The sequence below is a fragment of the Rattus norvegicus genome, chromosome 17, assembly GCF_021556685.1.
Source record: "Rattus norvegicus strain SHRSP/BbbUtx chromosome 17, alternate assembly SHRSP_T2T, whole genome shotgun sequence".
Lineage (NCBI taxonomy): Eukaryota > Metazoa > Chordata > Mammalia > Rodentia > Muridae > Rattus > Rattus norvegicus.
In genome coordinates this window covers 52,783,541-52,811,341 of record NC_141550.1, presented here as the reverse complement: position 1 = coordinate 52,811,341, position 27,801 = coordinate 52,783,541, and the positions used below count along the sequence as shown (strand labels likewise).

Below are 27,801 nucleotides of genomic sequence, written 5' to 3'. Positions count from 1 at the left end.
ATCAGAACCCAGGTTTAAATTCTAGAATTTTTTTTTACTTCCCAAAACGCTGAATACCGGAGGGGGGTGTAGGACATCCCATCTCTCTGGCTACAATGCTTATTTGTATGGCTTCCAAGGGGTGTTGATGATGAACCTCTGTTAGGAATACAATCCTGTCAGCCACACAGGATTACTCATGTGTCAATGACTATCTGGGAGGACGTAAAGAGGAGTATCCTCCCACGTTGTGAAGGGTCAAAACTGAACCTGGAATTTCACAGAAGAGCTGAGGTAAAGCTGCTAAGTTGACTTGTACTGAAATATGGCAAAACTGTGCAAAGTATGTCCTGTCAGGTGGTGCATATTCACTGGACAACAGCTTTCTTTTCTTAAATCACCTTCATGTACTTCATACATGGTTAGATTGCCAACCAGTGCCTATCAGTGACGTAAGCTCTGGAAACAGCTTGTCATTAAAGTGCTCATTTGAGCTTTCATTTTACAGAACACTTTATAGTTCCTATGTCATAGCTGAATACACACACACACACACACACACACACACACACACACACACACAAACACAACATGGTTAAATAGCAAACCCCTAGCGAGTCAGAAAGCAGATAACTTTGAATCACAGCTGCAGTCACTGGGAAGTTCATTTGAAAATGTTCCACAAGCAATGACCACTGAGTTCAGACTCACCGGTGAACGGGGGAGTATCTCTTTCAGGTAAAACTGGGCTTAGAACTTAGTGTCTCTGCAAAATGCTATGGTGGTCTGTGAAAACTTTTCTGCAAAGGACAGAGTGTCCCAATATATACCCACATAGTATCTCGAAGAAATGTAAGAAAGCTATAACTTCAATATTTCTAAGGTATTCCACAGCAGCAAATAGGAAAAGAAATGGCTGAAATGAAAAATTAAATACCAAGTAATGAAACTTCCCTGCTTAAACACTTGAAGTTTCATTACTGCAGTAGAAGAAATGAAGGCCTCTTTTCCATTTGGCTATCAACATTGGTAGAAGAAATTGGTCCCATATTTAAGTGTTGATAGAATAGGGACAGTGCCTATTCCTCTGCTGTGCATATACAAGGATCATAAGAGACTGAAGAGGAAAAGAGTGAAAAGAGAAATAAGAAAGTAAGGAATAGGAAATAAGAAATAATAAAATAAAAAATGGGAATTATTCCATTGGCAAAATTTGAAGAAAATTTTTACCACATCCTAGAGTGAATAGCAGGACTGTGCCCTAACATCAAAACAGCACGATGCTACTTAGATCTCCTTCAGTTATGCTTAAATAAAATAGACCACGCATTTAGTGTCTTTGCCAGACAAGCTCTTCAGATGTATCAGCTCTTATACAAACTAAGCAAAGTATTAGCCATGTTTTATGAATGAGGAATTCAAGTTCAACAAAGCTGAATGACTTGAGCCTAAGACACATGACTGAGTTTTAAGGCTAGATTTCTGGCTTTAGTACATGTTCCTCTTCATATTGCCCAGGAACCATTGAGAGGAATTTGTGGTTATCCCAAGGCCTGAAATAGGAACCAAAAAGTCAGTATGGCCACAGCTGGCGCTAGGCAACCAATTTCAGAGTGGGCTGGTGTGTTATCTTCCTCCCTACAGAATGGAAGACAAAAATATGTCTGTGAATGGCTCTGCGTGGGCAGAATGCATGGAGCAATGCAGTACAGGAGTCAGGACTCTGATTCATGTAGTGTCCCATGTAGATAAGCACAGCAAACCATGCAAACACCACCAGCCTTAGTGATCTCATCTTAGAAATTAAAGGCTGGAATGAGACAGTGTTTCCCATGAATCATGCCATAAAACACTTGTCTCAAAGATATTCCCAATAAAGGTTCAGTTGTGTCCATGCAGCGTATATTCTTTTTAAGTTTACTGTATACTGATTGGGTGCAATCTCATCAGACTAAGTTCTGTTATCCTTTAATATAATTTTCACTAGAGAGTTCCCAATGCGATCCTACCCACATTTTGTTAAACAAGTAGCTTCAGGACTCTGTATTTCTTGTGGAGAATCCAACACGGGCTTTTGCCAGTTAGCTTAAAATAGTGTCAGATAAAGAAAGTAAGCTCAAGACTTCCAGTAAGTTGATAAAAAGTTTTTGGAAGCATAATCACTCTCATTTTCTAGTCAGAGAAAGTAGAGAGAGTGGGATTATGAATTCAGCAAAGCACCCGTGTCCAGTGGCAAGCACTCAATGGAAACAGCCACGCCCCTCTTAGCTGAACCTGAGCTAGGTCCAGCATATTTTTGTGAACAAACCAAGTATGAAACTGACAGTCGAAGGTGCTTTTGGAGACAATATAAATAACTTAGGCAGTCCTCAAAATATCCATGAAATTTTTCTTTGGTTGTATGATAAAATTACCCACACCAAAATTCAATAGAAATATTGCCTATTACATAAAGAAAGTGTATGTTATATTTTTCCACTCTAGAAATACATGTTCTCATCTAGGAAAAAATAAAGAAGCAAATTATCTATCTTCAGTTTGATATGTAAACACAAGATCATATTTACTGTTTAATTTTTCTCACAGAAAAGAGAAAATATCAAAATAGAAAATAATTAAGAGGAAGAACGAGCTTTATAGATTTATTAATTTATAGTGGATTTAGAGACTGATCTAGTCAATAGTGAAGTCTGTTATTTTAAACACCGAGAAACAAGTTTTCTCTTTTTTTCATCAGTAATCATGCTAAGTAATTCAGGTCTCAGCATATGTAACATATTGAAGAGTATTTCCTCCCCAAGTTTTCTTTTTTTCTCCCCACCTCAAGTTTTAACAATGATCAGAAATCTGTATCACAATGAACTTCACAAAGACTCAACGCTTGCCCTTGAAGATAGTCCCTCAGTAATTTACCTAGAAAATGTTGACCTGAATCTGGAATTCTTTTGTCAAATCAACAATCCTGACTCTCACCCTTTACCTTGTGCCACTATAGTCAGAATAGTGAGATTTACGTACTTCTATCCTCAAATGCATGAGTATTCTATGAAACAGAGCACAGTACTCAAAACTCAAAAAGAACGTTGGACTCATATAGTGGCTCTCTAAAAAGAGCCCTCTAAAACTCATGACTGTGTCTCACTTTAGTACAAACTACCCACAAGGCCATGAGTGAAACTCTGTCTCTTCAGTATTGATTTGTATATCAAAATGGCATTCTATATCTCCTAAAATATTGTGAGACTCAAATAGATAGTACCTATGAATACACTCAAAGGGTAGAGTATGTTGTAGAGGTAGACCTTTTTCTACAATGCCACTATGCCACATAAAGCCATGACTTCTCTTAATTATCTCTCTGTGCCTTCAATTTAGAGTAGGAGTCACTGTCACTGAAGGAGAAGATTCTACTGTTTACTGTAGTGGATCTGCTCCTTACTTCCAAGGCCCTCACTTCCTAAATACCAGCAATGTTTGCTGCTAGTTCTCTTAAGAAGAAAAAGGGGATAAATATGGTGCCTCTGTTAGGAAGATGCCCTGGGATAACACTTTGCCTCTTCTTCTATATTCTCCAGACTTTCTAGGCATTATTTACTTATGATCAATGCAGAATCATATGGAAGGGGCAGGGGAAAGACAGTAAAATATTTGATTGCAGGGATGAAGAGATTGCTCAATGGTTAAGAGCACTGTCTGCTCTGGTCCTCAGTTCAATTCCCAGCAACCACATAGTACTTCACCACCATCTATACTGTGATCTAGTGCCCTCTTCTGGCATCCAGATGTACATGCAGATAGAGCACTCATAAATTAAATAAGTAAATTTCTCTTTCTTTCTTTCATTCTTTCGTTCTTTCTCTTTCTTTTTTCCCATTGGTTGTTTTTGTGACTGGGAATGACATTTTTCTTACCAAGGGTAAGTTTAACATATGACCAGCTTAAGCATCGCTTTCCTCTAGTACCTCATCAGGTACATGAGTCATGGCCCTCTCTTCCTAGAGCTCTGTCCTTCTCCAGTTGCCACTGTGTCACTTACACCTAAGCAGTTCAAGAGGACAACACCTAACACGGCTATATCTGATCACGAGTCAGAAGCAAAACTGTATCAGCAGGAGTGTGCAGGCTGAGATAACAACACAATGATCAGACAAATAAGAGTCTTTCAGTTCTAGGCTTCTGCAACACACCTATACAAAACTGCTGTTGGATATGCCTCATCTAGAACATCACCTTCTACAGCATCTTGGCCTATCGGAAGTTAGTGTGACTGTAGAGACAATCTGTATGGACCATGCTTCATGTCTACTTATGTGGGAAGAGACTGATATTGACAACCTAATAGCACCATCAATTCGATTTCTGCTGCCTCGTGTGAAAGCATCGATACAAGTTCAATCTGGCTTATCTGAACTGGGTCTTTTGGTAATGGGGTTATGCAGCAATATTGATGCTACACACAATTACTCTATATTCATATAATCTTCATAATCTCATGGCTTCAATTGCACATCTGGCCTTAATCAGAATACAGCTCTACGGGAAGTGAATTTGCATTTAGTAATTTGAGTGGACAGCTGCTAAGGAATTACAAAAAGAGATTAGTCAGTCTGTTTTAACTAAAATTTATTTTTAATGTCTGAAAATTTCTAGATGTATCTTATGTATGTTTGTGGTTGTTCATTCATGTTTGTTCAGCATCTGAAACTTTTGCAAAATGAATTACATAGTCATCTCTCAGAATGAGAAAATCTGATCTTGAATCCAGGATTTTCAAGTCAACAACTGAAATATCTTAAGATTTTTAGAGATTTGCTTTTAAGACCGCAAAGAGAGTCAGGACAACAGAAGTACCTACTTTATTTTAAAAACTACAAAGTCTTCAGGATACTCAAAGATAGTTTTTACTGGGCCTACCGCATTACATCTCTAAGATAGTTTATTTTTGAGTGTGTGTGTGTGTGTGTGTGTGTGTGTGTGTGTGTGTGTGAGAGAGAGAGAGAGAGAGAGAGAGAGAGAGAGAGAGAGAGAGAGACTCATAGAAGAAGGTTTTGGATCTCTAAATGCTGGAGTTAGAAGCAGTTGTGAGCTGCCTAACTAGAGGGCTAGGAACCCAATTCAGATCCAGAATTACTGAACCATCTCTCAGGCCTCCTGTGTTGTGTCTCAGATGTGACAAAGTCATAATATATTTTCTAATGGTTAATCTTTAGCAGGCAGAATCCTCAATACTGAGTAATCTGTCTGTTACAAGCTAGGCTCCCAGTCACAATGCATTTTGATTGATTCACTAATAGTGAAGGAAGCAAGGGGGAGGAAAAGAAGGAGGTGCATTAGAGAAGAGCTACCTTCAAACTGGGCAGCAGAGAAACTCAACAAAGGAAAGGCCCAGCATGGCCCCAATGAACAAAGGGCTCCTGCCTCTGGGTCAGGCTCTGGTCTCTGTCTCCCTGGGCTTTCTGGAAGAATCTACCCACAACTGGAAGTTCACCATACAATAAAATGTCCTCCCAGCCTCTTAGCCACTCAAGAGTTGTTTATAAAAACACACACTTTTATTTGAAGTTTGATTTTTATTATTAATTTTCCAGTTCTATCATTTAAATAAGTATCTTAAATATGAGTGCCTCAAATTCCATCCTTCCTTCAAAATAACGGAGTTAAAAACTTTTCTTTACAAAATATATGCTTTCCCGTATTTCTGATTTCCATAAATAAATAGAAAAAATCCATCCTGCCCCCTGCTGACCAATTAATAATTCTAAAATTCCAGTTCAAAATCTCCCTGTGTTCATAGTACCTTCTGAGTTGGTTCCAAATTTCCACGTAATATGCCAGGTCCTGATCTACCTCTCCTGTTGGATGCCCTGCTGTGCACTCTGTAAACCATAGACTGTGCTATCCACATTCTGCTGTTGTAAAATTGTGGAGGTGGTTTGTCTGGAAATGTCATAATAAAGTATCTAGGGCCATGTGGCCAAAGTTGAGCACAGACAAACCCCAGTCTACAGTGAGTTCTCTCTGTAGTCTGCTTCTCTTAGGGATCTCGTGATGCCCTACTTTCTGGTCCCATGATTCCAGGAGTGAATGTCTGGACACTGGTAACAGCAGCCTGTGTTCAGGCATGAAGTCACCTGCTCTCTGCAGGGCTTGGAGCAAGGACTTACTTCCTTGAGCCTCCAATTCCCTGGGAAGAAAATGGGGGTAATAATAGCATATGCCACATGGGATGCGTTTACAGATTAAATAAATAATTCAAATAGTGCTTGGACTAGGCTGACTGCCTGGTAATAAAAGAGATTTCTCTATCGCTTGCTCGCTCAGTGCTCTTTGTTTACTGCCCTCTGACAAGGTGTGAGTTCGGCTACCTTAGTAAAGGGAGCTCCTTAGCCTTCATTACATTTTCAGAGAGACTCTGATCCACTCCCTACACACACAAAAATAAATTGGTCAGTAAACACCACTAAGGAGCCAGCCTGCCTTTGGATCTTCTTCCTGCAAACATCAAGAGAGTGTGGGGCACACATCAAGCCCCCACTAAATAGGCATTGATTTTATTTGAAAAACAAAAACAGGAATCAATATCTATAAAAAAAAAGGAAAGAAAGGTCAAAAACCTGTTAGTTTTTTTTTTAACTAAATTACTCTTAAGTCCTTTGAGAAGGAATTTACTCCATAAATTCTAAAGGTTTATTATTTTAAGGAATAAGTAACTGTCAGAGGGCTGTAAATTCCATAGAGTTTTATCTTCAGATTAAGACAGGATCTGGCTTTTAATTTTATTTTATAAGTTTGATGTCTCCACGTTCTTTAAAGGAGCCATCCTACTTTGTTCAAAAGGCCGTTCATTGTCTAATTGATTTCACTAATGTTCTCCCAACCCCAGCCTGACACAGCCTGCTGGGACCATTCACTGGCTTCTCTTAGCTGCTTCCTTCCCTTCTCAGAGCCCAGTTAGCAGGCTTCCTCTCTTTTCCCTTCAGCCTGCACATGGCAGGGTCCAGCCCTAGCATTTCTTTGCCCTCCCCTCTCTGGGTAATCCACTCTCCTTTAATATTCCAAGGGTGACCCTTGACTGTTCTTTGAATGCTGCCCCAATTCAAAAGACTTCTGAGCTTTTAAGAGAAGCAGAGATAACATAATTCCAAGGAGGTGGGGGAGGGGAGGGAGGGAGAATGATTGGAAAGATTATCTAAATCTCTTCTCTGGGCTCTCCCGAGAACATGAGCTGGCTGGTTTGTGTTTCACAGGTTCTCCCGCCTTGCTGGCTATCTTTATTAACCACTGTTAAAATTACTTTTGCGGATCTTTTCCCAACTAAAACTACACATAGACTTGTCTGAGTGTTTCCTTTAACCTCTAACCTTTGAAATGGAGGGGCTGCTTAAAAAATAGGGCCTGCTTAACACAAAAACTGATGAAATTCAACAGATATCTACTGACAGTTCACTCTGTACAAGGTGTTCTGAAGACTGCTGGGAAAGGAACACTCAAGAAAGATCTGCTACGACCACAAATTTTGCTGGCTGGCAAACACTGGGAAAGGAAAGAAGAGAGGTATCAGCACTTCTGATGAGCCTCAGCATACTTGCTGGTAACAGTTGCTGGCTGTTCTGTTATGTGCTAATGACACACACTAACCCAGTGACTGACCTGCAGTGCATGCACTGACACACCGCCCTTCTATGAGGAAACATTTAGGCATCATCAGGGTTGTTAATGAACGTTGCTCCACCTAGAGAACCTTAGGCTTCTCTAGACTTAAGTTTTGATTTTACCGGGATCATCAGCAACTGGTGATCCAGGAACTCCCACTTGGAGAGGCATACTGACGCCAGGTTCCCATCCAGCAGTCAAAAGCTGTCCTGATGATGTGGCAGATGGAGTAGCACAGTGACTATGTTGTGTCCAGAATTCAAGAGTGGTTGACTGAATGGCCTCAAGCACCGCTGTATCACGGACGAGCTAACGTACTGATGAATGGAAAACAGACACATTGTAGCACATTAGGAAATCGCCCTCATAGAAACATTAAAAATTAGGTGTTTTTACAAGGCCTTTCTAAACAATCAGTGTTTTAGTTGGGTTTAGAAGCCTCCATTTGTATGATTCCTGGCTCTTGATTCCCAATTTGCTTGGATGGCATTTCAGTGACTGAACAAAGACAAGGTTAATTCACAGAAGGCTGAATTTGTCCCAAATCTGTGCATGTAAGTGGGGTGTGTGACAATGACATACCTGTGCCCCAATTAGTCTCTGTGTATGCTGCTGTACCAGTGCCTCAAAGGCAAATCCACACTTGAAGTCTGGCCTAGTGCATAGCCCTGCTTCCTTCTGCTCTACCTAGCTTCCGCACGGGGCTCTGCCCCCCACCCCCAATACACACACATGCGCTGTGCCTAAAATGTTTTCTAATTGTTGTATGGGACAAATGTGAAGTGGGATATCATCTCTCCTACTTTCTCACACTTCAACTACAAGGGCCAGCACCCTCGCTTCCCCTGGGTCCACTAACACACTTCCTTCTGGGAGGCGCAAAACTGTCCAGAAGACTTGCTTTTGGTTTTTGTACCTGTGGCTACTGTTTCCTCATTATGTCAGGCAAAACTAATCACACCTGTGCAGTACCTTTCAACGAATCGGCAAGAAAAGCTTTGATTAAATATAAGCCATAAAATAAATTCAAATTATCTTCAGACAGACTAAGTTTTATTTTTCAATTTAAAAGCATCTAGCCAAATTACAATGGATTTTAAAACATTGAATATGTTTCTAAAAATCCAATGGAAGACAGTTTAATCTGTTGTTTTAAGGGGGTTATGCAATTTATTTTCCTTGTTTAACTTCAATTCTGGCAGTGTTTTGTTGCTAGATTTTAAAAATATGTATCTGTGAATGCTGCATACTACTCCCTTTTGCATATAACAGAAGTACATCACAAAGCAAAACAGAATTCAAAGCTCTTTGCTGCTAAAAGTATAGTGATGAGAACCAATAAGGCCAAGTAAATAATGAAATATTACAGTTATGGGAGGTAATGATAGTTATGAACAGAAGAAAAGCTGTGCTGGGCAAGGTTCAGGAACAAATCCTATGAAATTAAGTCTTTGTATAAAATGCCAGTCTTTGTATTTAACCCACATACATTCTGATGTGTTCTTAAATAAGCTCTTGGGCTTTTAGAATGTCTGGTACTCTGTAGACGCTATGCAAATAGTTATACTGTATTGTTTAATGAATGAAGGCAACTAAAAATGTACAGATTTGTTTCAAATACATCCAAGTTTTTTACAATTATTTACTAACTGTGGTGTGTGTGTGTGTGTGTGTGTGTGTGTGTGTGTGTGTGTGTGTGTAAGTATCCTCATATATAGATGACAAAGAACAATTTATGACTGTTGGTTCTTTCCTTCCACCATGTGGGAACCAGAGATTATGCGATTTGGGACTGACCTCCTCATCAGGTTCAGCAGCAAGCAGCTTTAAGCCCTGAACCACCCTGCTAGCACTTTAGACATATTCAAAAATTGGGTTTTCAACTACAAGCCATGGATATGGATGTCCAAATGTATCTAGTGACTAGAATTGTTTCACAGGAAGGAGCTCTTGGACATATATCACAAAGACTGGGAGAATGGTCATGTGAATATCATAGAGAGAAAATGTTGTGTCTCAGGAAAGTTTGGGTACTCTCTAGGGACCAAAAATTTGCAGTGGCCAATGGTAAGCTCATATGGGGGGCTCTGAGCCAAGGGGAGGACTTGAGATGTAATCAAACCTGACATGGAATCCCTGTCCTTCACAGTGACTGACATGTGAATCATGTCAAGATCAAACTCCCCTTTCCCAAGGCTGTCTTGGAGGAAGGTAAAAGGACAATGAAAATGCATGTTAATTAAGCACTAGATGGAATTGTAATTAAAACACCAAACTGCAAAGAGGACTACTGAACAGCACGACATTGTGTTCTTAGGGAGCCAGAAAAAAATTCTTGAAAACTCAAATTTAAGCCACATTTATAAATGTTTAAACCCTATATCCACCAAATTGATTTAATTTCTCTTACAAAAATCAATCAAATGAGTGATTTCTCCTTCAAAAGTCGAACTCATTCTACATAGACTTAGAAAGAGCAATTTGCAAATTCATTTGGAATAACAAAAAACCCAGGATATTGAAAACTATGCTCAACAATAAAAGAATTTCTGGGGGAATCACCATCCCTGACCTCAAGCTATATTACAGAGCAATAGTGATAAAATCTGTATGGTATTGGTACAGAGACTGGGCAGGAAGATCAACAGAAGAGAATTGAAGACCCAGAAATGAACCCACACATCTATGGTCACTTGACCTTTGACAAAGAAAATGACATCATGAAATCTGTGATCAAATAGATGGAACTAGAAAAGATGAATGAGCTATATGTTCACTTATAAGTGAACATTAGTTGTTAATTAAAGGATAATCCTGCTACAATCACAGACCCAGAGAGGTTAAGTAACCAAAACGATTCTGAGGGGGATGCATGGAACGCTGTGAGAAGTGGAAAGAGAATAGCTTTTTGGGAGGACTGGGGACAGGTAGGGATGGAAGCTGGAGGGGTGTGGAGGCTGGGAGTGTGAAGGGAGAGAGAATAACTGAGGGAGGCTGGGAGTGTGAGGAGAGAGAATACTGAGGGAGGCTGGGAGTGTGAGGAGAGAGAATACTGAGGGGAGGCTGGGAGTGTGAGGAGAGAGAATACTGAGGGAGGCTGGGAGTGTGAGGAGAGAGAATACTGAGGGAGGCTGGGAGTGTGAGGAGAGAGAATACTGAGGGGAGGCTGGGAGTGTGAGGAGAGAGAATACTGAGGGGAGGCTGGGAGTGTGAGGAGAGAATACTGAGGGAGGCTGGGAGTGTGAGGAGAGAGAATACTGAGGGGAGGCTGGGAGTGTGAGGAGAGAGAATACTGAGAGGAGGCTGGGAGTGTGAGGAGAGAATACTGAGGGGAGGCTGGGAGTGTGAAGGGAGAGAGAATAACTGAGGGGAGGCTGGGAGTGTGAGGAGAGAGAATACTGAGGGAGGCTGGGAGTGTGAGGAGAGAATACTGAGGGAGGCTGGGAGTGTGAGGAAAGAGAATACTGAGGGAGGCTGGGAGTGTGAGGAGAGAATACTGAGGGGAGGCTGGGAGTGTGAAAGGAGAGAGAATACTGAGGGAGGCTGGGAGTGTGAGGAGAGAATACTGAGGGAGGCTGGGAGTGTGAGGAGAGAGAATACTGAGGGGAGGCTGGGAGTGTGAGGAGAGAGAATACTGAGGGGAGGCTGGGAGTGTGAGGAGAGAGAATACTGAGGGGAGGCTGGGAGTGTGAGGAGAGAGAATACTGAGGGAGGCTGGGAGTGTGAGGAGAGAGAATACTGAGGGAGGCTGGGAGTGTGAGGAGAGAGAATACTGAGGGGAGGCTGGGAGTGTGAGGAGAGAGAATACTGAGGGGAGGCTGGGAGTGTGAGGAGAGAATACTGAGGGAGGCTGGGAGTGTGAGGAGAGAGAATACTGAGGGGAGGCTGGGAGTGTGAGGAGAGAGAATACTGAGAGGAGGCTGGGAGTGTGAGGAGAGAATACTGAGGGGAGGCTGGGAGTGTGAAGGGAGAGAGAATAACTGAGGGGAGGCTGGGAGTGTGAGGAGAGAGAATACTGAGGGAGGCTGGGAGTGTGAAAGGAGAGAGAATACTGAGGGAGACAAGAGATTTCAAGAGAAAATGGGGTATGGGTGATGTGGAAACCAAGTACAGTAGAATTCTCAGAAGATTCAGTAGAAATTCTACAAAAGTAACCTGGCAATAACTCCTAGTAATAGAGAATTCAGAGCTTGACCCAGCCATCGTCTGTAACCCAGCAAGGCTTTCAGAGCCCTCAACCTGTAATCAACCAGTCTGCCAGGTGTAATGGGGCAATGGAGGCCCAGAACTTGTGGCAGTGGCCAACCAATGACTGCTCTAACTTGAGGTTCATACCACAAGAGGGAGCCCATGTCCAGCAGTGCCCTGGTGACCAGGAAGAGCTGGATATCCCAGAGATCTATGGTGGAAAAGAAATCAATAAGATGATTTCTAACGATATTTTTATATACTCCTAGATCATCAAAGAAACTACAGCCAACAGCTGATGACTTATTGTGAGCTCCTTAGGTCTGCATCTGGCAATGTCCAGAAGTTTCTTTATGATTCTTCCATCTGTGCTCTTCTAATCCTGCAGACCTTAACCCTGTGTAGGGTGTAGGCTATAGATTCTCAGGTTCTCTCTGTAACTTGTCAGGTATCTTAGAGACAGAAGCTCAGAGATCTCTTCAGATAACAAGGCTGTTGGAAAATTTTTATGAATACCGAATGCTTACGTACAGAACAGAATAAGAAGGAGGGGCTGCCAAGCTTCCCAGCATCTAGAAGGATCCGTTGCATTACACAACTTTATAATTTTCTCTTTCTATGCCATCTTGAGTGACAAAATTTGGGTTCCTGAGCTATTAATTTCTTATAGTCTATATTTTACATTTTATTCTTTCAAAAGTGTCATATTTCTTCTTCAACTCTAGATATGTCAGCTTTAAATTTAAATTAAAGATTATAGAACTTGTAGAAATTTCTGAAAAGTATATACACAAATTATATGTATATTAATTATATATAAATTCACATATATTATGGATGCATTCATTTTTTAAAAAATATTTTTAGAATCAGATTGTATATTTCAGTCAGTATTCTGCTTTTAGTTTTTTAATGAATTAACTAATTACTGTATATAAATATATTTGTATCTGTGTCTGAGATAGGGTATCCTTTTGCCACCCAGACTGGCCAAACTCGGCAATATACCTTCGGTCTCTTTAGTTCTTGACGTAAAATCATGTACCTTCATGCATAACAGGTACCTGTTTTTAAAATTCAGTTTCTCACTTAGTGAGTGTTTATTAACCGTCTATTGTGGTCTTTGGGTGACAAAAGTGAGCCAGACAGGAGCGACTACATTTACCTTTATGTGCATCATCTATGCTATCAGAATTATAGTGTCTAAAACTGGGATTCCAAGCACTGGCAAAGCAATGTCATCATGTAACATGTAACATGTAACATGTAACATGGTTATCCCACTCTTTGTAAAGTACGGAGTTAGGACAAAGGTCGTAGAAACAAGATATTCATGCACTGTATGCTTCTTCTACTGAGGTGCAGGAATAAACTTTGGAGTTTGTATTCACTGTAGTGCTTCAATTTTGTTTTTATATTTCAGAGGCAAAATGCATAGCATAAAAACTATAAATGTATAAATGTATCCATATTAGGAATATAGGAATATATTGTAAAATGATTTTCATTGATAAAATTATGTTTTCAGAAACAGTGAAGTCTCTTGAGTTTTTATTTATTTATTAATTTATTTTATTGGATTTTTACATTTTATTTACATTTCAAATGTTACCCCTTTTCCAGGTTTCCCATCCATAAACCCTCTATCCCATCCCCCTTTCCTTCTTTTATGAGAGTGCTCCCCTTCCACCTACCCCTTCCTGCCTCCCTGCCCTGACATTCCCCTACACTGGGGTGGGGGGGTTGAGCCTTGGCAGGGCCAAGGGCTTCTCCTCCCATTGGTGCCCAACAAACCATCCTCTGCTACATACGCAGCTGGAGCCATGGGTCTGTCCATGAAGTCTCTTGATTTAAAATATCTAATTATTCATACAAAAATAAAATCTTGACAGCTTAAAATATATTCCTGGGAGTAACACTGCAGGTTGAAAGTGCGTGGACCATTGCCAAAACCTTCAAGATCAAGCTGTGGAAAATTTATGCTCCCAGTTCACGAGAAAGCTTCTCTTTTGTATTATATGTTTAATATTTTTCTAATTTATTAGTTGGAATGTGGCATTTTATTAATGTTTTAATTTGCATCTCATTAGGAAAGTTAAAATTTTCAAGTTTATTGGCTAGTTACTCACATCCTGTGTATCTGGCGGTTGGAGAATCTCCTGAGACACAGTACAGTGTATGGAAGCAGCAATTGTCTGGAGTTATAACTGACACAGTGTTTTCAGCAGCGATGTACGATATATCCATATATATATATGGATATACTTTATATAGAGAATAAATATATGTATATAATATATACATATTAAATATATGTACATTATTTATATATATTATATACAAAACTTAAATATGTTTTATATACCTGTATAAGTTTATTTCTAAACTTTTCATTGATCAAGAGCGCTATTTTCCTCATTTCATTGATGATGAAATTGAGAATATTAGAGAGAAATAGAACACAACTCTGCAGATTTTTTCACTTTAAGGTGGGTGCATCCCTAACTTTTCTTCTTACCATTTGACTTTTACTAACGCTGGTTCTTTAAACTATTAAAAACTTTTTATTCAGTCATATTTGTCTTTCATGTTTTATTCTACTGCTTTTATAATTAGAAACCACCATATCCACAGGAAAAAAATATGTACATTTTTTATTTTGTATGATTTTGTTAATATTTTATTTTTCTGGAATTTTCTAGGCATATGGCATTAATTAGAAATCTGTTTCCCAAAGAGTGGAATTTTAGAACACAATTAATGGGTTAATTTATTGGCATATGATTTCATTTGCCAAATCAGAAGCTAAGGACTCTCAAGTTCATATTAAAATAGTGTGTGTGTGTGTGTGTGTGTGTGTGTGTGTGTGTGTAGTTACGTATACTAAGAGTTTTTCCCCCTTTTGGGAGCTTTAAAAATAATTGCATAAATTTGTCCTGGAATTTAAGTCATTCATGTTTTATGTAAGTTCATTTTGTAAAGACTTTCAAGGATATTTGAATAATATTATTTGTAATATTACCTTTTCATTTTACTCTCCTTTAGAGATTCTATCAAACCTCTTGTCTTACAAATGCTCCATGGTTTTATGTTGTTCCGTTTAGATTTCTCCAATGTTTATTTTACTGTTTCCCTGACAGTGAACTAAAACTCTCATTTATCAATATTTGAAACAGATTAAACTATTGATATTTTTATTATATATTTATTTTCCCAAATCCTTAAACATCTTGATTTTCACACTTAGTGATTTAGATTTCATTTAAAGGAATAAAGAGAAGCTGGAAGGTTGTAAAATTGTTATACAAAAAGAATTCTCACAGTTGTCTCCGAAATCATTTTTAATTCATGGTATATTCTGTGATTATTTTTCTGTTATTTGACCCAACAATAAATTTAGACTTGTTTCAAATTTAGAGAAGTTTAAATATTTGCTTATCATTCAGAAAACACAACTGTTTTATTCATATTCGAGTTGTTTCTTTAGGTTTTTGGGATTATCATATGAAAACATAATATAGTAGCTCTAAATTTATACAATTAGAATTTAAAATTATGACTTATGCTATTTAATGTCATTGTTTACTTTGAGTTTTCTTAGTGAAGCTACAGGTAACTAACGTATGCTAATTATTTTTCCAATGCTGATTTAAATTTATTTTACTGAGTTTCTCAGATTTTTTGCTTTATATAGTTTTAGTTTTTATTTGGTTTGTAGGGTTAAATAAATATAATGCACTTTGAACTTATTAGCTTGGCTTGAATTTTTATTTTAAATTCTACTTTACCTTGAGTTTCACTGACAATAATTTCCTAGATTTTGATTCTACTGTTTCATATTTTAAGTGTATCCTTTTCCTTTAAATTACCCAAATTTCTTTTAACTCAGTGCAAAATTGTAGGTAACATATTTCACAAAAGTTTAAAACATTTTTGTTTAGTGTCATGAGCAGTACTTTTATCTTATTTTGCTCGCTAGGGTTTATTTTGTTTCATATGTTTGTTTTTACTTTACTACTGTTTTTGAACTTATTTTAATTTTTAATTCCAATGTTGTGTCCTTTTCAATTGATCTCTGTCAGAAGTTGGACAGTTTTACATCTTTTTTAAGTTCTTTAATTTGTAAAAATTAAAATATGTATGTAATACATGACTTTTAGCTTTTAACCATTGTAGTGAAGAATATAATGAAATCATTTAAATATTTCTCTTTACAATATTTGATGAATCCATGTCAGGGTGACACACACCCATAATGCCAGTGCTCAGGAGGCATGATGACCAAGAATTTGAGGCTAGCCTGGGCAAATACTGAAATTATGTCTCCCAAAACTGAAATTCATTTACAGAGCTTTTTATAACATTCACCTAAAAACACACGCTTCATTCCAAGCTTTGAATTTAGACCTGCATTCAAAATTTGCTGCTGTTGAAAATACTCTGAAGCCCTCTCTTTCAGTGTCATTTTATATCTGCATCCAACTCTTCATCTACATTTAGAATTGTCCTTCAGCCTCTCCGTTTAATTGGCTTCAAATTCAGCAATAGTGCACCAAGTCCATAGCACCTTGTATCTTAACCCATTTAATCTTCATTCATCTTTATAGTAATTTTTTTTTATTAACTTGAGTATTTCTTATATACATTTCGAGTGTTATTCCCTTTCCCGGTTTCCGGGCAAACATCCCCCTCCCCCCTCCCCTTCCTTATGGGTGTTCCCCTCCCAACCCTCCCCCCATTGCCGCCCTCCCCCCATAGACTAGTTCACTGGGGGCTCAGTCTTAGCAGGACCCAGGGCTTCCCCTTCCACTGGTGCTCTTACTAGGATATTCATTGCTACCTATAGTAATTTTTTAAAGATCATGTGATAACGGCATGCTGCCCAAGTTCTTGTTAATCTGATGATCTATTTCGGTCGCCTTCATGCGTTAAAGATGTCTTAGCTGACTAAATCTTCCTCTTGTGCAGCTTGTGGCCCAGAGTCATCAGAGGCCACTTAAATGTCTGACTAAATTTGTTTTTCAATGAAGATATTTGGAACCTAACCAGATTGTTGCTCCTTCCAGGTAATGCTTCTTTGTTTCCAGTAGTATGCTTATATAATTATTGTCTTTCTCTTTTTTATTAAAAAAGAAGTCCTAGGTATCTCGAGGGTAAGCCTCATCATTGATTTTCTTAGAATGGAGAACCTCTTCTGTCTTCACTTCTCGAGGATGCTCCCATACTTACTTAATCCTTACCTTACTTTAAATTCTTTTCATATCATCGTCAAAAGCCCAGATTGCTGACCAGTTTTTCATCATCGAATATATCTGTCTTCATTTAAGCTCCTCTGGCCTAGTCACTACCTTCTTAAACACTGATAACAGCTCATATTTTGATCCTCTGGAGTTAATTTTTCTCATTTTGACTTATTGCTAGAATGCTTTCTATTTCAGGGACCTCTGTTTCGCACACCACCCCGCCATCTCTCCCATTGACCTTCTGTTTATGATAGTCATTTCCGACCTTACGGTAGGAAGGTTACGCGTTAGCTCTGCCGATGAACTTTCTAACGCCTTCCTCTGTGTCTGAGCACACGCTTTATTTACAGGTTTTCTGTTTTGTCCAGTTTATAACTATGCTGATTTTCAGTTTCTGTGGCATCTTTATAAGGATCTAGATTTATGGATTTCTTTTAATTTTTATTTTTAATCTAATTTCCAGAAGAAAGTTATCCAGACTATGATTTCCTAAGCCCAGAGGAGTGCTGGCCTGTTTTTCAGAAGCTCATTTAAGTGTTTCTCAGATTTACTGTAAGGTCAGTGTGGTATATTCCTGGCCCCATTTGCAGAGTCTTTCCCCCTTTTGTATTTACTGTCATCGTTTGAAGGACAATGTCATACAAAAATTCTCCCTAACTTTTGTTTTATTTTGTTTTGTTTGTTCGTAGGACTGGGGATGCTGGACAAGATTTCACTGTTCATGGACTGTCCTGGACTCATTATGTATACAGATTGTCTTGGTCTCAATAAAATCCCTCTACCTCTGCCTCTCTTGCCTGAATTGCTAAAGGTGTGTTACAGCACCCTCAGTTGTGTTCTGTGATATAGCATTGATTCTTCTTTTCCTGATACAGCTATATTACTGACACTGAAACAGTACCTGACAAAGATTGCTAACCAATATATGGGATGCTAATGTAGTGGCCTGATTCATGGTAACATCCATGCGTCAGGATAGAGTGGGTAGCTATTTCCTTCTACTTACGCTGTTACTGTCCATAACACCATAATAATGAGACAGCATATAAAAGTACTAGGTAGTAAACTTATGTTCATGACGACTCAAATGTGACTTCATGAAAAGCATATATGTAGCTTGTCTGTCAAGTTCACTCACTCAACAATTCTTTTCAAAGCATGGTTTTGTGAGTCACTAAGGTCCCCAAGATCCTTGAAGGAATTTGCAGGATCAAACATTTTTCAGCATTATTCTACCATGCTATCATCCTAAGTCTTTCATAATTACACTGTCTTGGTTGACATTTACACTCATGATCCAAATGCAACTGTGGATGAAATTGCTACTGTCTTGGTACAAATCATTACAATGACATCCAATGACAGTCATACATAGTAGCCTTGGAATCACGGTAAAATTTTACAAAACTAAGCAGTCACTGTTAGTTTAAAAGACCTTATTGAAGTGCTACAAATATTAATTGTACTAAACTGAATCCTTGAGTACATTTTTGCAATGTTCTGTGCTGTGAACTGGGACGTAAGAAATAAAGTACCTTGGCTGCATGCCAGAATAGAGATTGTCTGAGGAAAAGCACTTTGATGATTGTGGAAGCTGTGAAAGAAGAAGAGTAGAACCCTGACACGCTCTGGTCTTCAGTTCTCCATCCTTGTCAGGCACACACATTGAGTGAAGTGAGGCCGTAACATCAGAGGAAACAGCCGAAAGAAATTTGTGGTTAATAATAATTTTTGTGCATTCAGAAAAGAAAACAGAACTTTGGGCCATGTTACCATCACCAAAGTTTTGATAATTGCCATCCTAAGAGCCTTTTTCTTGTTAAGGCAATGATGAAATACTTAATATGGTTTTGATATTATATAATGGGCCAGAATTAGAAAGACAGGCTCAGATAATTGGTGTCTCCTGATACATAATTATGTATCAACAAAAGAAGCACAGAATGTGGAGCATGTGAAGAAATTATAACTCAGTGAGCTCATGAGTTTATTACTGTGCATTTTGATTCCATATTGCAATTAAACTTTACAAAACCATTGCTTTTCATGTTTTGCCAGGTTTTGGTGTGGCATCCAATAATAACCACAATCATCCTAAAACACTATAGAAACAGTACGTTCTAACACAGCTGCTTATCTACCTGGCTCTTAACATCTTCAGAAAACTCAGATAAAAACATCACAACAGAAAAAATGAACTGGTAGATTTAAGACTCCAGCTATCTTATAATTTGTCAAAATTGAAAATATCATCACTCTACTAAGGTTTTTATCACTCTTCTAAGGTATCTGAAAAAATACAATTTTGACTTGAAAAGTTATTGGCATGAATTTATGGCTACTTTAACACTCATTAAAATATGTCAAAATTAATTTTCTTAGTTTGTTAAGTCTTGTTTTATGAATATAAAAAGATATTATTCACATAAGTAAAAATCTTTGCTGTTTTCAATGTTTTTGAAAATATACTGTGCAGCCAGGGAAATGGTCCAATGAGTACAGTACAAGTGAGAACAGAGACCCGAGTTCCAGCTCTAGAACCCAAGTTACCAAAAAGGCTGAGCCCAGGAGTGGGAACTTTTCATCCCAGTGCAGAGACAAGCAAGATATCTTAGGGTTGCTGGCCATTCAATATAGCCTCCCTGGTGAGTTCCAGGCTAGAGAGATATCCTGTCTCAAAGAAAAAAACAGACTACATCTAGGGAAAATACCTGAGATTGTACTTTGGCCTGGATTCCATGTGCATGTACCTGCATGCTGGAACATACACACAGTGAAAAGAAAGGGAAGAAGGAAGGAAAGGAAGGACGGATGGAGAGAGGGAGGGAGGCAGCGATGAAGGGAAAGAAGAAGGAGGGAGGGGTAGGGAGGCAGACAGTGTGGTTCTGAGATTAATATCTTTTAGAACTACTGCTTTATAGTGGACATTTGTTTATTCATTTATCTATTTATTTATTCTAAAGAAAACAGAGAGGAAAAATGACAACGTTCTGCTTCCTGTGTCAAATTGCAGCACATTAGTGAATAAAGAATCAGATATTTTGTTCAACCTTCATCTATTTTGAGTTAGTAAATAGTCATCTCAGATTTGGCAAATAAATAACAAATATCTGGGCTATTCAACATACCTAGGTATTTTGCAAATTTTCATGTTTTGGGCTTCTTAGTTATCATAATGGAAATTTGGGAAATATTTTAGACATAATTTACGTGTAGTAAAATTCAGCATCTTAGCATACACTCTAGGATTTTCAGTTGGCTTACAAATTATGCAACAGTCACCCCCTGTGTACAATTCAACACTTCAAAGAGATACCCTTTGGCTAAGAGTTCCTTATCTTCACTGAGAGCTAAGACACACTAATATTTCCTTATCTGCAGACCCTAACCGGACACTCTATACAAATGGACTCACGCAGAGCATGGCTTCTATTTATGGCTTCCTCAGCTTAACAACAAAGTTTGCCCACATTATGGACATATAGCATTTTCTCTAGCCATTAACCAATCAATAGTGAGTTATTTCCTTTTTAGCTATTATAAATATAGTTGATGATCATTCATATAGAGGTTTTATGTTTTCAGTTTTCTAAGAACAAATTCAACTGGTTAATTTCTGGGCCACACCAGGAAGTATTCATTTGATGTTTTTCTTTCCTGAGTTAAAACTTCACATGCTAATATTCAATTGTGAAGCTATAACCCTAATTCTCTGTTCATTTAGAGACAGTCTCATGAAGTTGCTCACACTGATCTTACGTTTGAGAGCTTCTTGCCCATGTTCCCAGAAGAGCCAGAATTCCAAGTCCGTACCACAAGACCCCTTTAGCTTCTCATGCTTAACATTCTGAGGCACAAAGTGTTTCCCACAGTACCGACCGTGCTTCTCATAGAGATTGTTCCGTTTTATATTGTGCATGCCCCCTAGCAACATATGATGTGTCTACTTTCCCCACATCTTTGTGATACTTACTAGCATTCCTCCTCCTTTGTTGAAAGTATCCTAGTGAATGTGAACTGGCACCCCATCCTGTTGGGGCATCTTACATCTGTGCACTTTGCTCATTCATATTAAATATTAGATTGACTTTTCCAGAGGTTCTCCTTGCTCTTTGGCGTCCCTTGGAAGTACATACACGCTTCTCTAGGACAATCTAACAGTTCTTAATATGGAGTCCATTTCCAAATTAGAAATCTTGTTTATTTCTAAATGTATTTAAAATTTCCTCTTCTTGAAGCTTCCAGTAATATCCATGACAAGGTGACCCATTCTTCGGCAGACATTATGAAAAGAGTCATGTTCTTTTATTGGCTTCATACTGCTTCGTTACCTTACTAGAAAAAAAATGATACACAGAAAGATCCCTTTTTTATGTACTGCCCAGGCAGCAATGGGTACATATTTTCAATTCTAGTACTCTGGAAGCAGAGGAAAATGGATCTTGGTAAGCCCGAGGACAACCTGGTCTACAAAGTAAGTTCTAGTACAGCCAGGGCTATACACAAAGAATCCCTGTCTGGGAAAACAAAACAAATAAGAATTAAGTACTGTAAAACCTTCTTCCCAAATGGTGTGTGGTTTTTACATTTTTATTTCCCTAAATCTTTGACATTATTTCTTACTTGCTAGGAAAAATTGAAGAATTAAATTTTATAAAATATAAAATAAAATATAAAAGATAAAATGAATATCACAGGTGTTAAAGTCATTAGTTTTGGATATTTAATAAATAAATCTTATCAGGAGGAAGTTAATTATAGTTCATATTTTGTAGACATCCTGTTTATTATTTGAATTATATAGAATTTTAATGAACTATTACAACATGAAATTGAATTGCAGCACCATATTATCACATCTAACCTTACAAAGAATAATTAATTCTTCTAATACTTTATATGTGCACCTAAAGTTCCACATTTCTGTGACAACAGTTTCACTCATTTCTGATTTAAAAAGCTAAAGAACTTAAAAATGACAAAACAATATAAAAATTCAGACTGACAAAGGCAGTGATTTCATCATAACAGTAATTACAATATCATAAATTAGTAATAAATTGAGATTGTTGAAGAAGTGCATTTCTGAAGCATAAGACCTCTGTGCTACAAAAGCATGGTTGGCTCATGCCTCTGTCTGGCATCCTCCTAATTATCTATTAAGGGTCATTTCTCTCCTACCTCCCTACCTCACATCAGGTACCACCTTTATGATTGGGGGGAGTGTTGCTGGCATGTTTGTTTAATTTTTATTTATTGATGTAGATGTTGATGTTAAATATGACAGCATGATGTAGGTAAAGCTGGCTTTGAAATTATCCTCCTGCGACCATCTCTTGCGAACTCTGAATGTAGATATGCCCTAATTTCCCTATCAAGAACTCTTCTTGATCTCCAAATTCTTAATTAACTTTGTGCACAGATTTTAGTACAGAATTTAACAGGATGCTGCTATATTGCATTGTAAGACATAGAATGAAATGAAAGAATTGCACAAAGTATGGTAGGGAAGTGTATAGTCAAATTGGAATACAGTGTCTCTCTGTTGAAATGAGAGGTGGGTGGGAAACACACATTAATTAGGTCTGTATGAAAAGGGAAAAGTCTAACAGTTTGAAAGGAAGAGAGATCAACTTGAGTCTACCACAACTTAGAAGAGAGTGCCTATACTCCTGCAGAGGTCATTAACTTTTGCAGTTCTAGTTTCCCAGGGATTAAATAGGTAAGGTATGCTTTAACTTCTGTTGTCAACTTGCCATGAACTAGAAAAGGGAAGTTGGAAAAAGGGAACTCCAAATGAGAAATCACCTAGATCAGATTGTCCTGTGCCCTTACCTGTGAAAGATGTTCATAACTGTTAATTGATATAACAGGGTCCAGCCACTGTGAGTGATGTTATTCCAGGTAGGTGGGCCTGGGCTCTGTAACAAAGGCAACTGAGCAAAGTAGAGAGAACAAGCCAGTAAGTAGCATTTCCCTGTACTTTCTGCTTCAAGCTTCTGCCTTGGCTTCCTTCGATGATTGTGGTGGTTTGAAAGAAAATGGTCCCTACGGTTTCATAGGGAGTGACATTATTAGGATATTGGGGAAGGTATGGCGTTTGTGGAGAGAGTATGTCACTATGGGTGGGCTTTGAAGTTTCAAATAACCAAGCCAGTCCCAGTGTCCCTCTTCTTGCTGTCTGTGGATCCAGATGTAAAACTGTCAGCTCCTTCTCTAGCACTGTGTCTGCCTGCATGCCTGCATGATTCTTCCTACTATAATAATAGATTGAATAGCTGAAATAACTGTAAACCATTCCCAATTAAATATTTTCCTTTATAAGACTTCCCAAGGTCATAATATCTCTTCATAGCAATAGAAATGAAGACCATGAAAAGCCAAAACCAATAAGTAAAACAAACCCTTTTCCTCATGTAATTTCATCATACCAACAGAAAAACAAATTAGCATGAGAGTTGGTACCAGGAGTGGGATTGTTACTCTGATGAATTTGACAGTGTTGCTTTTCAGGAGAGGTGAAGAAGCAATTACAAATTTGGGCTGGAAAAAGTTGTTGAGTGCTTACAGCTTAATGGGCTGTTTTGTGGGAACCTGGAAAACAAGAATGCTGTCAAAATGCAAATGAATATGAAGCTTAAGAGGGTAGCAACTATTCCATCCCTTGATAATTTTTAAAGTGAAGGAACGCTACTCATATAATAATTGTAGAAAAGGGGGATAAAAGGAGATAACTGTAAAAATGTAAACACCTTAAACACATTCACCAGAAAATATTTGCCACAATCCAGTGTAAAGAACTCTATATTGCTTTATGTGTTTAAAAGTAATGGAACACTAACTTCTCTAAAATGAGAATTTAAAGCAGAGAATTGAGAAGATATAAAAAGAAATTGAGAGAGCTCAGGGTTAAAGGAAAATAATCATACAAATACATAAAGAGCACTTGGGAAGAAAGATATTGTTGAAAACATAGTTGACTGGATTGAGGAAATTCAAGCAAAGTTAAGTATAAGCTTTAAAAAGTTTTAAATAAGTGTTGATAGGTGAGGAATTTATAAAAGAAAAAATATTCAAGGGACTATCAAAAGGAGAGGCCACTTAAAATCCTGACAGCATTTTAGAGAAATAAAAATGGAACTGACAAGAGTTTTGATGTTTCTTTCTCCACCAAGAAAAACAGACAAGAAAAGTAAAGTCATGCTACAAAAAATGGGGTAAGGAAAAAGAAATGGAGGAAAGAAAGTAATGAGGGAAGAAGAAAGAAAGAAAGGAAAAGACTTAGATTAAGTGAGGTAAAGAAGGAGAAATGAAGGAAGGAAGGAAGCTTTCTTTTATATCAGTGTCTGGAATATTATTTGGTTTTTACTTTGGACACATATTAAGACCAGCTATTTTAATCAGAAACAGAATTTAACAAAGAAAAGATAGAAAGAAGAGCTCCTGCTTTGAAGAGGTTAAAAAAACTGCCACATTCTCCCGACAGACAGCCATAAGGGACAGCATTATGAATAGAAAGCAAAACCTCACTAACCTTATTTGTTTAATTCTGTCATCTATAAAGGTCACTTTTTCTCTTTGATGTACTCCAGAGGTTTTTGTTTCTGTTGTTTATGTAATTTCTATTTAAAATTATTTTGTTTTTAAGCTTCATACATAAAAAACTGCATTGACATCACCCCATCCTTTTTCCCTCAATGCCTATGCTCTTTATCATAAATTTATGCTATATTCTTTATTATTATTATATGCACGCATATTTTTGTGTGTGCAAGTATCTGTGTGTGTGCACATATAACCTATTGAGTCCTATAGCTTTGCGTATATGCATGTGTCCAGTGATGACCACTTGAACCTATGTTTGTGTTCATCCCTGAAGAAAACTGGTTTTCCTCCTCTCAGTAGACACATACCACTTGAAGCTCTTTTTTTTTTTGGTTCTTTTTTTTTGGAGCTGGGGACCGAACCCAGGACCTTGCGCTTCCTAGGCAAGCACTCTACCACTGAGCTAAATCCCCAACCCCTTGAAGCTCTTTATCTAGACATAAAACACACCAGAAGAGGGCATCAGATCCCATTATAGATGGTTGCAAGCCACTATGTGGTTGCTGGGAATTAAACTCAGAATCTATGGATGAACATTCAGTGCTCTTAACTACTGAGCTATATCTCCAGGCCACAATTTTTTTAAAGACAAATAGGAAAAGGCAAGATTCATCATGGCTCTGACATATAGTAGATACCTCATGAATATTGAATGGATGGATATATATGTACATAAGTGAATAATAGCATTATTTTTATTAAAAGTGAAACAATTCTTGGTTGACTGCATCTGAAATTCGCTAAAATCCAAATGACTGGGCACACCTGTGAGGGATTTTTTTGACTGAATTATTTGAGGTGGGAAAACCAACCCTAAATCAGGACATTTAGAGGTGGGAAGATACACCTTACATCTGGGCCACACCTTTTCAACGCAGTTTATGTAAAGAACATGGAAGGAATGAATGCTTGTTCTGTTTGTTCTTTCCTGCTTTCTCTCTCTCTCTTTCTCTCTCTCTCTCTCTCTCTCTCTCTCTCTCTCTCTCTCTCTCTCTCTCTCTCTCTCTCTCTGTCTCCCCCAAGTTCCTTCCTTCACTAATATTAAAGCTTACTTCTTTGGGACTCTGGCAAATCCTGAAGACCAACTGAAACATTCAACCTTGTGGACTAAATAGACCACATTGGTCCCATCTCTGCTATACGATCACATACATGGACCTTTGAAGTGCTCCTTCCCATTTATTGTCTTTATGATATTGTATTATCAGTTTTTCTGATGAAATTGTGGCTATGGTGTCTATCCTTTAGAATCACTCTAGAGATTAAAAATGATAGCCTTTTACCAGTCTAGTGCTAACAGTGTATGCTAACATTGTAAAGATGTTAAATACAAAACTAATTTTCTGCTACGGTTCCAAGACTCCTAAAAGTTTGTACAGGACACTTGATAAGATATGTATGGTGCAAAGGATCACTTGATTCTCAAATAATAATACTATAAGCTATTAAACTATCACATAGTTTTGATAGGAGTAGGGTCTAGATGATTAGAGCTCATGAATACGTGAAAGACAAACAAAGCAAGTATAAAGAATATAATTAAATGATAAACTTCCCTGTCATGTACTACAATGATACTGTCAGCTTCACAAAGAATAAGTACACAATGAAAAGCAAACAAAAAAAAACCCCAAAAAACAAAAAACCACCGCTGTATGCTCGGTTTGAATAAGCACCTAGAGTCAAACCCTTTCACAAACTTCTGGTGCAATGTGTGATTTCTATACCTAGACATCCGTCTACAGCCCAGATGATGATGGTGTGGTCAAGCATCTCTGGTCTCAATATTATTAAAAACTGTTTTCTGCCCTCACTGATTGATCAATAAAGAGCTGGTTCAGCCTATGGCCAAAGAAGATAGGGAGGTAAGACTTCTGATCCCAGCCAGGGGCCCCAGACAGAGAGAAAGAGGACAATGAGGAAGTGAGGTAGAGAGATCTCATGGACAGACCAGGAATTTTCTCCATGAAGGTGAGATGAAAGAACAGACATGAAGACACACATGCCCCAGAGTGAGTCAGGGCAAGACCAGGCTGGCAAGTAACAGGATGTTTGACTGGATATTATCAGCCTGCCAGTCAGGTTATTAATAAAAGTATAATGTCTCTGTGCCATTTACTTAGGAGCTAATGTGGTCTAGAGAGAGCATACAGACTCACAGAATTTATTTGAGAACAAAGTCGGTTTAGAAACCCCCCAAAGAAATACATTACACTTTCAATTCCTCCACCTTCCTCCAGAAGACCCACAGTGCTTCTGAGAACATGCCCCTGTAACTGATTTCACAGACTAAGCCCCCCTGAGACCCCAGTAGAACAAATCCTCCCCTACAAGAATCTCCAGAAGTATTACTAGATGCCTGATTCAAATACATATGCCAGGAGCTTTGGCATTTGTACTTTTGCACTGAAGATTCCTGTCCCAGAGGGATCTCTGAAAAGCACAAGAACGCTGACATGACTATCTCATACATATTCTGATGTTTCTTTCCCTTTTTCTTTTTCTTGACTCCTTGATGATCTGATATTTATATGTGTGCACTTACCAGTAGACTAGTGAGCAGTAGCCCTTCCTAGAGCATTTTGACCAAATCCTTTAAACATATAGAGTAAAATATCAGACAGAAACAAAGCTAACCATCCCCAGGTCTGAGCTTAAGTACAGGCTGTGAGTGGGTTATCTGTTCTCAGTATTATAGTATGGATTGGAGCCCATGCCCTCTCCATCTCTTCCTTACCTAAAGTACTTTTGTCTGTTAAAAACCTCATCTAAGTAAAAATATGATGCCTGTTTGCATTCAACTATAGAATAATAAAAATAGATCTAATTCTTATTATCCCTACATGTTTGAGGCCTAGCTCAGAATATTCAGTGAGGCTATAATGGTGTCTGTAGTTTGTCCTGGGCATGGGATGTGAATGCTCTAAGACACCACAGCTAACAGAGAAACAGAAATCTGTCTATGGGTAGAATGGACAAGTCACAAATCTTTTCCCCAAATGATAGGTACGAATTCAGACATATGAATGCTTACAGAGGGGTCTACTGAATTTTGGTAAGGTATGTCTCTCTGTGCTGCTCCCGCTCTTCACGACTTTACTTCCATGGTGCTTCTATCAGCTGGGCAGATGGT

At 38.2% G+C, this 27,801-nt stretch overlaps 1 long non-coding RNA gene across 1 annotated transcript; it reads left to right on the top strand.

The window, feature by feature from the left end:
- Window positions 1-5: 5 nt before the first annotated feature.
- Window positions 6-17,852, top strand: LOC108348563 (uncharacterized). Its single transcript, XR_015642028.1, has 3 exons — window positions 6-273; window positions 17,527-17,620; window positions 17,753-17,852. It is a non-coding gene; the product is annotated as an uncharacterized LOC108348563 (long non-coding RNA).
- The last annotated feature ends 9,949 nt before the right edge of the window (window positions 17,853-27,801 follow it).